The sequence below is a fragment of the Panthera uncia genome, chromosome B1 (assembly GCF_023721935.1).
Source record: "Panthera uncia isolate 11264 chromosome B1, Puncia_PCG_1.0, whole genome shotgun sequence".
Classification (NCBI taxonomy): domain Eukaryota; kingdom Metazoa; phylum Chordata; class Mammalia; order Carnivora; family Felidae; genus Panthera; species Panthera uncia.
The window spans coordinates 114,730,553-114,742,146 of record NC_064811.1 but is presented as its reverse complement, the minus strand read 5'-3'; the positions used below and the strand labels follow the sequence as shown (position 1 = coordinate 114,742,146).

The window sequence follows — 11,594 nt, the reverse complement described above, 5'->3', positions numbered from 1 at the left end:
TGCTGGTCAGATCTCATACTTAAAACCCTTTGATCCTGTAACTAGCCTTATTGACATTTACCTTAGCAAATCTACTTCTGAAGGCTTAGTCTTAAGAGGGAGGTTGATCTCTTGCTTCCCAAGAGACTGTATTGAAAGGGGTGGGGGACAAATTGCGATTTACTGTATCTTTACAGCACAAGAATACTTACCTTTAACCAATTTCACCCAGAAATTCTGAGAAACTCTTACATACCATAGACAGTAGTAGGCTATATGAAGAGGTACAAATAGGGTGAGAGCGGACCCCTTTGCTTTAGGATGACAGAAGTTTCGGGTGCTTCTACTATTCCATTCTGTTTGCTTGTGTCACATTCAGCTACCTTCACCTTAGCTTGCTAATGATTGAAAATACTTGCTCAAGTTGATAGATTAAAAATTCAGCTCAAATTTGTGCCAGTAGGCAGCAAAAAACAAAGGATGTGAAAAGGGGTTAAATAAACTTGGTTGGTTGTTTTTGTTTTGGTGCGCGCGCGCGCGCGCACGCGCGTGTGTGTGTGTGTGTGTGTGTGTGAAAGATATATAAAGATGGGGGGGTTCCAGTATTTTCAGACTATTTTAGCATGAGAAAATTTTACCTTTTTGAAAACCAGAACACATTAGGAACCAAAGTCTACCCTACAATTTGACAATTTAAAGTCCAACTCTGCTAGTGTAGTAGTAATGAAAATCGGGATGCCTAGATTTCTGTGCCATTTAATATCCATTTTTTCTTCCATTTTCATGAGCATTCTAAGATCACCTGAACGAATTATAACCGAATTTAGTTGTGCTTATTAGATTATTGCTATTGCTCGGTTTATGTCATGTAAAGTAGTAAGTTGCTAATGCCATCAATTAATAATAGTGATAGCAACACTCGAAAGCTTAATCGATCTTCAAAACAATGTATTGTTTGTGCAACTTACAGTCAATGCTGCAATAGAGACTGTTCTTTTCATACACTTAAACGTCACAGAGAAATTACCTTTCTTTCTTCTTAGCGGTATAGGCTGTTCCTTCCCTGACTTCCTAGAAGTGGCTCCTAGGAATGAATTATTGTCAGCCTTTCAACAAGCTACTGAAGATGGAATCAATTTTTCAGGAGAATAGTGGCCATTTTACTATCCTGTTTCTTATGCCAAGAGAGGGTTGAGAGCAAAAGTAGTTTTGGGTGAATAAAAATATAACTAATGGAAGTGATACAGCATCAATTCCTAGAGTGGAGTTATTGAAGAATAAATGAGCCAGAAGGGAAGGGTCGTGAATGCACGCTGAACATGCAGAGATGATTCTGTTCCAGACTGTGACATTTGCGCTCTGCCTGATTCCTTCTGCTCCCTGCTTCTGGAAGCTCCCCACACACTCATGTGTTCTTGCCTCTCCGGCAACTCCACTCCTCTTTCTTGTCTGCTGCGGCAGCTAAATTAGTCCCCTGTGTTCCGTCGGAATGGAGTTTGACAAGCACATGGATGCAACTTGACTGGCCAAGAGTTGGATGCTTTATTTAATATAAAAAGCCAAGGGACAAGAAAAGGTGGGAGAGACTCCCAGTGGAAGGGTCCCCACCCTTTCCACGATGATAGTGTTCCTTCAACAAGCTGAAGAAACAGGGTTTACTCTCTGCTTCATTTCAGTTGGCTTTGTGAGATCTCTTCTCTGTTTCATTTCCTCATAGATTTTCTTGATGTTTATTTTAACCATACTTTATAGGGGAGAAGAAAAACCAATTTTGATTTGCCCCGGGTCTGATCCCTCTGCCCTTTTGAGAGCATCATTACACTGAATTTAAAAAGCTTACAAATGGTCAGGGAAGAGCCTAAAGATGATAAAATGATAGGGAAATAGAGCCCTATGAGAAAATATGTTTACAGAAATTGAATCATTTATTATAAAGAAATAAAAGAAGTGCAAGGATGATGAATGCACGGCAGCAAAGATTCCATCCAACGAGCTAACAGGGCATAAATAGAAACATGAAGCAGCTAAACGCACAGGGGATGGAAACGTAAACCCAGAATTGTATTATGGTACCTTTAGTTAGTGAGGCACTGGAAGGGGTTCCCTGGTTCTCACACGTCAGAATCACGTTATATTTCCCAATCACATTTTTAAGACTCCTCTCCAATGTTACCTTTTTTACTGTCTCTTTTGTTGCTTCTTCCAGTTGACCCTTCCATCTAGAGCCCCGAGCCTCTTCTATTGCACTCGTAAACTTCCATCAGTTATTATAGTAGCGTGTATTCAGGTATACAGCTTTCATGGTGACTTTCACGGGGACCCTGAGCTCTGTGAGGATGGCAATCATATTCTTTTAATATTTTCATAATTGAAAATCTATCACAGTGCTTCCCGTATAACTGGTGCTCAGTATTTTTTTTTTTTTATTTTTTTAATATGAAATTTATTGTCGAGTTGGTTTCCATACAACACCCAGTGCTCATCCCAACAGGTGCCCCCCTCAATGCCCATCACTCACTTTCCCTTCCCTGCCCAGCCCCTCCATCAACCCTCAGTTTATTCTTGGTTTTTAAGAGTCTCTTATGGTTTGGCTCCCTCCCTCTCTAACTGTTTATTTCCTTCCCCTCCCCCATGGCCTTCTGTTAAGTTTCTCAGGATCCATGTAAGAGTGAAAACATATGGTGGCTACAATGAGTATTTTTTTAATCAGCTTAAAGAAGTTGCTAGAGGAGTAGTTTGACTCTGAAGCAAAGACTTCTGCGAAAGAGGTTTCACATGCATAGATCTCTGTAGAGCACTAGGAACCTTGCATCCCTGTACCAGCCTTGAGTTTTTTCCCAGCTTTATTTTTTTCTACCATCCTCTCAGCTCCTTCCCGACAATTCTAACCAGCTACAGAGACCTAATAATTAGCAATCAAAATTAACTCAACCCGAAGTTTTAAAACCCCAACTAACGGGAGAAAAATGAGGACATAGAAGTCGTCCACCACCAGTTACCCACATGATTCATTGACTTTTCAATAGAATCTAGGGCACCATATGGATGTGCTGAATGACTGATTCCCTGGGCAAGAAGACTGAAACAGCAACTCTTTGTGCATCTATGGGGAACAAAATAGTACGAAGAATATGTTCATTGTTGGAAACTGGTTCACAGGGCCAGAAAGTGTCCGTTTGTTCAATAATCAGTTATTTTTATGAGCAGTCATAATCACTTTCTATAAGTGGCAATTAGCAATCTAAGTATCCCGAAAAATTCTCCGGTCCTTATCCTGGGTCCACATTACCTTTAGTAAAAAGCAAAACAGAAAAAAAAACACTGATCACTTGAAGTTTGTTTTGGACACTCTCATTGTCTCCTTTTCTTTAACATTCTTCACGTACTACCCTCACTTTCTGCTTTTTGTGAGCATGGTCGCAATGCTTAAAGTACTTCTTCTGCGTAAAGAGTTATTCTTTTTTAATTACTATTTTAGAGTCAGAGGGAAGGAGGTGAGGGACAGCAGGAGAGAGAAAGAGAGAGGGAGAATCTTAAGCAGGCTTCACGCTCAGTGCAGAGTCCAATGTGTGGTTCTATCCCACAACCATGGGATCATGACCTGAGCTGAACTCATGAGTTGGATGCTTAACTGATCGAGCCAACGAGATGCCCTGGAGTTTAAATCTTAAGTCTAATTGAGCAAAGGAAAGGCGTGTTCCCTTCTTAAGGATTTGGGGGAAAAAATGAAAAGATCGCACGCTTCAATGAACACATGAAAAAGAAAACAATTTATCACATTGGATGAGGAGCATATACGAGGGCACTAAAGTCTGAGCCCGTAGGTGACCACCTCCTCTGTATAGGCAGGTGACTCATGGCATTCAGAAACAAGGAAAATTTTGAAATACTTGTTCAAGTTTAATGGCTAATTCATTGCTTTGAATAATGGGTTTCTTAAAAAAGTTTTTAATCTGAGTCTTCTTGTATCCTGACTACATGAGGGAATGTGAGTCCCGAAGTAAATAAATAGGCTCTGTATGCTCTAAATGCATGGAATATTGACCTCCACTCTTGCCAGCAGTATGGTGGAGCAGAATGGCAGAGATGACTTATGAGGCTAGTCTACTACATTAATTTCGGTGACATACTCTTCCCTTCACAAATGGCTTCGACGTTCTCTGCCTACACAGCAAGTGCCTTCCTCAGAGTCAGCAGTAATATAACATTTGCTCACTTTCCACACATGTAAATAACCAGTTCATAAACAGGCTCGTGGAGAGTTTGTTTGCACGTATTAAAAAAGGATGGACTTTGCGTTTGTGAAATTTCGTATTTAGCGCTGGCCTTCCAATGACTGTTTTTAGTCAAAATATTAAATCTTGGAACATTTTAATTAGAAATGAATTAGCCATTAGATGTGAACTAACAAAAGCAAAATATATGTCAAAAAGGTTTGACAAAATTCTGTAAATCAGCTCCACATCCGAAGTTTTCATCTTGGTTTAGTGGAATAACTACATATTATAAAGGGTCTTTTAAGTGCTGCATAGCCAAGAATGTATCATATTTATGGTTTATTTTCTTGATGCACTCCCATAGCCTTGGAAAGCAAGTTCTATAATGAATATGACCACTCTACATTTCTTACCATCTTTCAGCTCTGTAACTATTACAAAGTATTTTGAAAGTCAAGATTTCTCACCTTTATATATACTTTATGTTAGAATTATGAAAGTAAGGTAGATGGGCAGATGAAAGTTTTATTTATCTTACCCTTTAGAGGAGAAAGTAAGAGACAAAATTAATAAATGGATTCCCTCAATGTTAGGAGCAAATTAGGAGACCAACAGATTTTTCCTGAACCTTTCAGCCGGTTTTGAATTCATTCTACTTTCAAGAAAATGTACTTAAAAGGGTAAATTTCTTTCTTATATAATAATATTATACTTCTGTGTAACATATTTGACTTCAGGATGTCAAAATGTAAATAACAGTGGATCACTTTAATTTTATGTATTTATTATAAATACTGTTGTTAACATAAAAAGTATTGAAAGGGGCTTATAAGATACTATTTATTTTTATAACTTTTTAATGTTTATATATTTTTGAGAGAGAAAAAGAGAGAGTGCAAGTGGGGGAAGGGCAGAGAGAGAGGGAGATACAGAATCCTAAGCAGGCTCCAGGCTCCAAGTTGTCAGCAGAGAGCCCGACGGGGCTCAAACTCACAAACTGTGAGATCATGACCTGAGCTGAAGTCGCATGCTTAACTGACTGGGCCACCCAGGTGCCCCAAGATACCATTTTTATTAATTAAGAAAATTGGAGAATGGGAAAGTAAGTAGGAAAAATGAGATAAATTTGGGGATAATATTTAATCATAAAATATATTTTATAATACGCAATAGACTTTGCTAGGAGCTTGGCTGAAATTTTATCCTTAATCTTTCTGCAACCAACACAAGGAGCATTCAAGGATCATTTTATTTTGGATACTGCAAGATTTTTCCTTCCTTAAAATATAGATTTCAAACATGTACTTCCAAAATGGTGAACTTAATAAAGGGATAATATAGTGAAAAAGGATTGTTACATTAAGAAAAGCAAACTAGGGGCGCCTGGGTGGCTCAGTCGGTTGAGCGTCCGACTTCGGCTTGGGTCATGATCTCGCGGTCCGTGAGTTCGAGCCCCGCGTTGGGCTCTGTGCTGACAGCTCAGAGCCTGGAGCCTGTTTCGGATTCTGTGTCTGCCTCTCGCTGCCCCTCCCCCGTTCATGCTCTGTCTCTCTCTGTCTCAAAAATAAATAAAACGTTAAAAAAAAATAAAAAAAAAAAAAGAAAAGCAAACTAAATTTTAATGAAAACATAACCTAAATTAGTCTTGGTATCAGACTTTTAGTTGGGGTGAAATGATTTCTTGGCTGTGCCAAGAAAAACTGAAGAGAATATGAAAGTGGACATTACTATATATCTGTGGTAATATTTATTCCAACATCTTCCATATCCCTTAAGATTATGGTGGATAATTTTATTCTGACAAATTAGCAAATTGGCCCCTGCGGAACTGTAAGTAAATATTGAATATAAGCTGAATGTATCCAGCTATCTCTATAAAACATATTGTAGGAATGCCAATGATACTGGCCAACTAGGAAAGCATCCAGAGAAATATTTGGACCTTGATACCTTTTTCCTTGTTCCATAGATCATGCAAATATTTGTTCCCCATCCAGATGTCAGTTAATATTAACAGTATTTACTGAGCAACAATTATATGTCAGAGTTTGTAGTTGCTACGGTTGATATTTAAAAAGAGCAGATCCATAATTTGTAGTGCATATAATATAGTAAAGATATGAGACCAATACGCCAAAGACTGTAATCCACAATCTGCCTCAGGAAGGCCACCAAGTATTATCAATGTGTACTATGGAGTGGCAGAGAGGCAAAGAGGGCCCCTTTTGAAAGGGTAGAAGAAGTTTTCATGAAAGAGATGATATTTGAGGTGGGTCTCGAATCACGGATGTGCGTGGGACTAGTGGGGGGCAATGTTCCGCGCAGAAAGAATGTATCAAGCACTGAAGTGGCTTTTAGCTCCACTCACATTCTTAACCTCTCTGTCCTGAGCCACCCAGAGAAGCAGCCACCGTAGGAAAAAACATTTCATTTCCCCGCTCCTTTATACAGTGTTAGACTGCGTCTCAATCTCTCCACTTTGAAACATGTCTCCTGTCCTATGTCTGTCCTCCCGGGTCCACCACAGACTCCTTATTTCTGTAGCATTCATCTAAACCAATAACTTATTTAGATGTCTGCCTGATTTTTCTTAGCAGCAGCTCTGAGAGATGATCTGACTCAGATCATGCCCTTAGTGGCATGCTAGCTGCCTCGTGATGAGACTACAAGGAGCACCTCTTCCTCCCTATCCCTCTCCCCATCTTCCCCTGAAGCAGGCAGCCAGCACCAATACTTCGGATGAGTTGACTCTGGGACTCTGATTCTCTGCTTATCTGGGAGGCAGGACCAGATAATGGAAACCAGACCAATGATACAGGAACTGCAGGTAATCTGGTTTACTAGGAATAGGAGATTCACTCAGGAGATTGGTAAAACACAGGCTGCAAAGATAATCTAGGTTCATATAGTAGAAGTCTTTGAATGACAGGCTGAGGAAATTGTATTTGATTTGATAAGAAATGGGAGTCCAACAGAGGATTTTGAGCAGGGTCTACTGTTTGCATGCATTGCTCCCGCTCTAGATTGTGCACGTGTGCGTGTGTGCATGTGTGTGTGTGTGTGTTTTCCATGATACGCTCCTATAGGGGAAAGGATGGGGTCTATTAGATTTTCTTTACGGTGCCATTCACAACTGTGTGTGCACCAGAAAGACTGTGGTGATGAGGATGATGATGAAAGTGAGGAAGTTTGTTATGCCACAGTGCCTTTCAGAGTGTCATCTTCATAAAAGGTTCAAGCATCCTTGAAAGGGAAATGCATTGCTTATAAAAGAGAGTAGACAGGGGCGCCTGGGTGGCTTAGTCTGTTAAGCGGGCCGACTTCGGCTCAGATCATGATCTCGCGGTCCGTGGGTTCGAGCCCTGCGTCGGGCTCTGTGCTGACAGCTCGGAGCCTGGAGCCTGTTTTGGATTCTGTGTCTCCCTCTCTCTGACCCTCCCCCGTTCATGCTCTGTCTCTCTCTGTCTCAAAAAAAATAAATAAATAAACGTTAAAAAAAATTGTTTAAAAAAAAAAAAGAGTAGACAATGCCAGCAAAAATGGAAACATGTATTTACGCGGTGGAAGTCTTTAGTTTTAACTGGCGGAGACTGGATGGAAACTGAAACAAATCTCAGAGTTTCATGCTCTACTGACAGCAGAGATGTGGTTCAGTTAGCTTCTAGCCGAGTGTTTAAAGGATATTGAAACCCTTCCAGTTTACAGTACATTTGGCAGCTCTCTGTTGGATAATCTTTTTTTATGTGTATTCTGTTTGGAAGTGAATTGTACACCAGTTATTTTAAGTAGTATTTTTTAATCTGCTGCTGTGTTAATTATAGCAAGGACAACGGCAACACAATCATAGACTGATGTGAATGTTTTATTCAATGAAGCAAAGAAATATCCACCAGGGCTGTATAGAAGTTGCAGTGGACTGAAAATAATCAAATATGAATGGGTTTAGGTAGCCAATGGCACTGACAGCTTATGAAGCCGAACACCAGATTTTTTTTTTTCCTGCTGCAGTTTATATGAGAGTCACTGAAGACAGAAACCCTTGGCATGATTATATTTTCTTGTGGAATGTAACTAATTTCACAGTGGAATAATTTTGACAAGAGTTCTTAGTTTCCTTCCATATGTTTTATTTCATTTTCTAGAAAAGGGGTCCTCGCCCTGGCACATTTGAGTGCTATCAAGCACCATAGGAAAACTGTTTATTTTTTGTGCACTCATCAGTGGCGGGGAAAAAAAAAAAAGAAAGAAAGAAAGAAACACAAAGGGAAGGTGAGTCAGGGTGAACGCTCTTATGCCACTGCAGGCTAGCGCGGAGACCTAAAAACCAAACAAAGCAAGCAGACATCTTGGCGCCTCATCGAGGTCTGAACCAAAGAGACAATTATGGATGACCATGTGCGTGGGGGTTCCATACCTTCTTTCCACCCCTGCTAATCTAACAGCCTTTATTTTAGAGACAGCCTGAGGAGTTGCCGTGTTTTCAATCAACTTTAGAAACACTTGAGAAGCAATAAAATGAGAAGAAGTGGCTGATACAAAAAAAAAAAAAAATCAAATTTTCACTTTTTTTCTATAAAAAGATATCCTAAAATTTGTATTTAGGGTACGCCAGGAAGAACACAAAGAACAAACAGATGTGCTCTAACTGATGTTGGATTCATTGAAAGGCCGGTCTCTTACTCTCTTGAATTTTCTATTAATTTACTTCAAAGATATCATTTCTAAACAGGTTTCTGGGACTAGGGATCTTGGCACAAAGGGCCAAGCCAGGAGGCTTTACTCTGGTAAAGCCTATTTTATAGACTAAAAAATGAAACTTTGTTTTATTTTATAGACTAAAAAAAGAAATTTAGGACCATAAATGGTTATGTGGGCCTGCCTCCTCCACTCTACCCCATACACATATATACACGCACACACAGTCATGACATTTTTTGAATTGTACTCCAGATAGAAGTCAGTCTTCTCAATAATTGCTGCTTGTTAGTATTCAGTTTAGCATCACAGAACAGAGGGTGCCTGGGTGGCTCCGTCGGTTGAGCGACCGGCTTTGGCTCAGGTCATGATCTCGCTGCTCATGGGTTTGAGCCCCGCGTCAGGCTCTGTGCTGACAGCTCGGAGCCTGGGGCCTGCTTCGGATTCTGTGTCTCCCTCTCTCTCTGCCCCTCCCCTGTTCTCTCTCTCATTCTCTCAAAAGTGAATAAATATAAAAAAAAACATTGTTTCAAGTATCATAGAATCAGGAAAGGAGACGCGGAACCACAACAGAGCAGTACTGTAAATGCTGTTAAACGTAGCTAACACCAGTTTAATCATTCCAATTTAGCAGCAGCTTAAACTCAGAAGAAAAAAAAAAATAAGCAGACACTAAAGATTCATTCACCGAAAATTTGTTGCTGAATTTTAGGCACCTGGCATTGTGGTAATGAACAGAGGCCTGAATAAGACAGCTGAATAAGAAATGATATCTGCTCTTGAGATTTTCAAAGCCTAATAGCAACAACACGTGTGCCTATATGATAGCAAACATAGAAACATTTATGACATAATATGATGAGTTCAATAATAAATGAATAGTTAATAGGCAGCTAGAGAATGAAGGGGGTTACTCTAAACAGAGTTAAAAGCAAATAGCACAAACTGGAAAACATTTGTAGCTCATATAACAGAAAAAGATCCCATTTCCCTAATATATAAAGAGCATCCATAAATGAGCCAGATTACCCAGCAGAAGAATGTGGAAATCATATAAACAAATAATTAATTAAAAAGGAGATACACATGATCCTTAGAACTGTGCAAAGGTACTCAAGCTTAATCATAATAAAAGAAATGCAAATTAGTGTTACACTGAAATAAGATCTCTTACCTATTAAGATTGATAAAGATACAGAAGTCTGATAACCCCGTGCTATCAAAAATATGGGTTAAATATGTACTTCACGTCTTTCTTGAGAAGGTGTAATTGCTATACACACATATGTACAGGGCAATGGGAAATGTTTATGAAAATTTCATACTGTCTGGTAGATCAGTTCCAATTTATTCTGTAGGTATAATAGTCCATATTTGCAAAATGACATATTATGAGGCTATTAATTGCTACAGGACTATTGCTCATTATAGCAAAAATTAGAAACAAAGCTCCATCAGGAGGAGACAGATTAAGTACATCATGCAATAACTCTGCAGTAAAATACCATACAAGAAAATGAAGTATTAATATGCACTTTATGTATTAATATAAAACTACCGCTCTCCAAAACATTTAGCATTAAGTGAGAAAAAAGCAGGTGCAGAACATATTGTACAGTATGCAGCATTTCTGTAAAACCAGAGGAAAATTATGCTTATCTTTGCTTATTTATGCATAAGTATTTTATGAAACACAAAACTCAATCAACAAGAAGAAAAATTGGATGACAGAAAACGGTGGTGTAAAACAGGCTCTTCACTGCATGCCTATTTATATTTTTGGCTTTTGAATCATGTGAATGCATTACCTGTCTGAAAAACTAAACACATTTTTAAAAAAGAAAAGAGGAAGGAACATATCATTCCAGTCTGGATGGTCAGGAAAGACTTTAGAAACGAAGTGGTATCTGAGATGAATCTTGGAAGATGAGAAGTTCAAGCAGAGAGGAAGAAAGGAAAGATGATCATGAGCAAATACTCAAAAGTATGAAAATATGTGGAGGGTCAGAAAAGCCATAAAATGGCACTTGGAAGGAAGCTTCAAAGAGCTACGAAGAGAGCAGTGATATATAAAACAAAGGGGATGGAAGGTTCAGGAAGGAGGGCATGATCATTAGCATCAAGAGCTGCAGGGAGGTCACTCAAGGCTATAGCACTCCTGCAGTCAGCCGGCAGCTGATTCTGCTTTTAGCTCTTAACTTTTTGCCATTGGATTCTGTGGTTGACGGTGTTGGTTTTATGTCTAGTTTTGTTAACCAGTAATCTGCAGATTGTTTTCTGTAAACACATCTCTGTTCAAAAAAAAGCAACAGGAGGCATAACAACAGATGACTTAAAAGATTTAAAAATCTATTTTATGAGAGCCATTGCACATGCCAAACAAATTGTGGCTGGTTACAAAGCAGTCTATCTAAAAGCACAAAGCAGGGGCGCCTGAGTGGCTCAGTCAGTTGAGCGTCTGACTTCAGCTCAGGTCATGATCTCACGGTTCGTGAGTTCAAGCCCCACCTTGGGCTCACTGCTGTCAGGACAGCGTCCATTTTGGCTCCTCTGTCTCCCCCTCCCTTGCTCACTCTTTCTCCCTCTCTCCCAGAAATGAATAAACATTAAAAAAAAAAATAAAATTACAAATAATGATTTTCCTAGCACTTGGCTTATTAAGATACTTAAAAATATTTGTTGACCGTCATCAAGTGAAGTCAC

At 39.3% G+C, this 11,594-nt stretch overlaps 1 protein-coding gene across 1 annotated transcript in view; it reads left to right on the top strand.

Annotated features, from left to right (window-relative positions):
• SLC7A11 (solute carrier family 7 member 11) overlaps positions 1-11,594 on the top strand; it is a 131,687-nt gene that overhangs the window by 106,778 nt on the left and 13,315 nt on the right. The gene's annotated exons all lie outside the window — the stretch shown is intronic.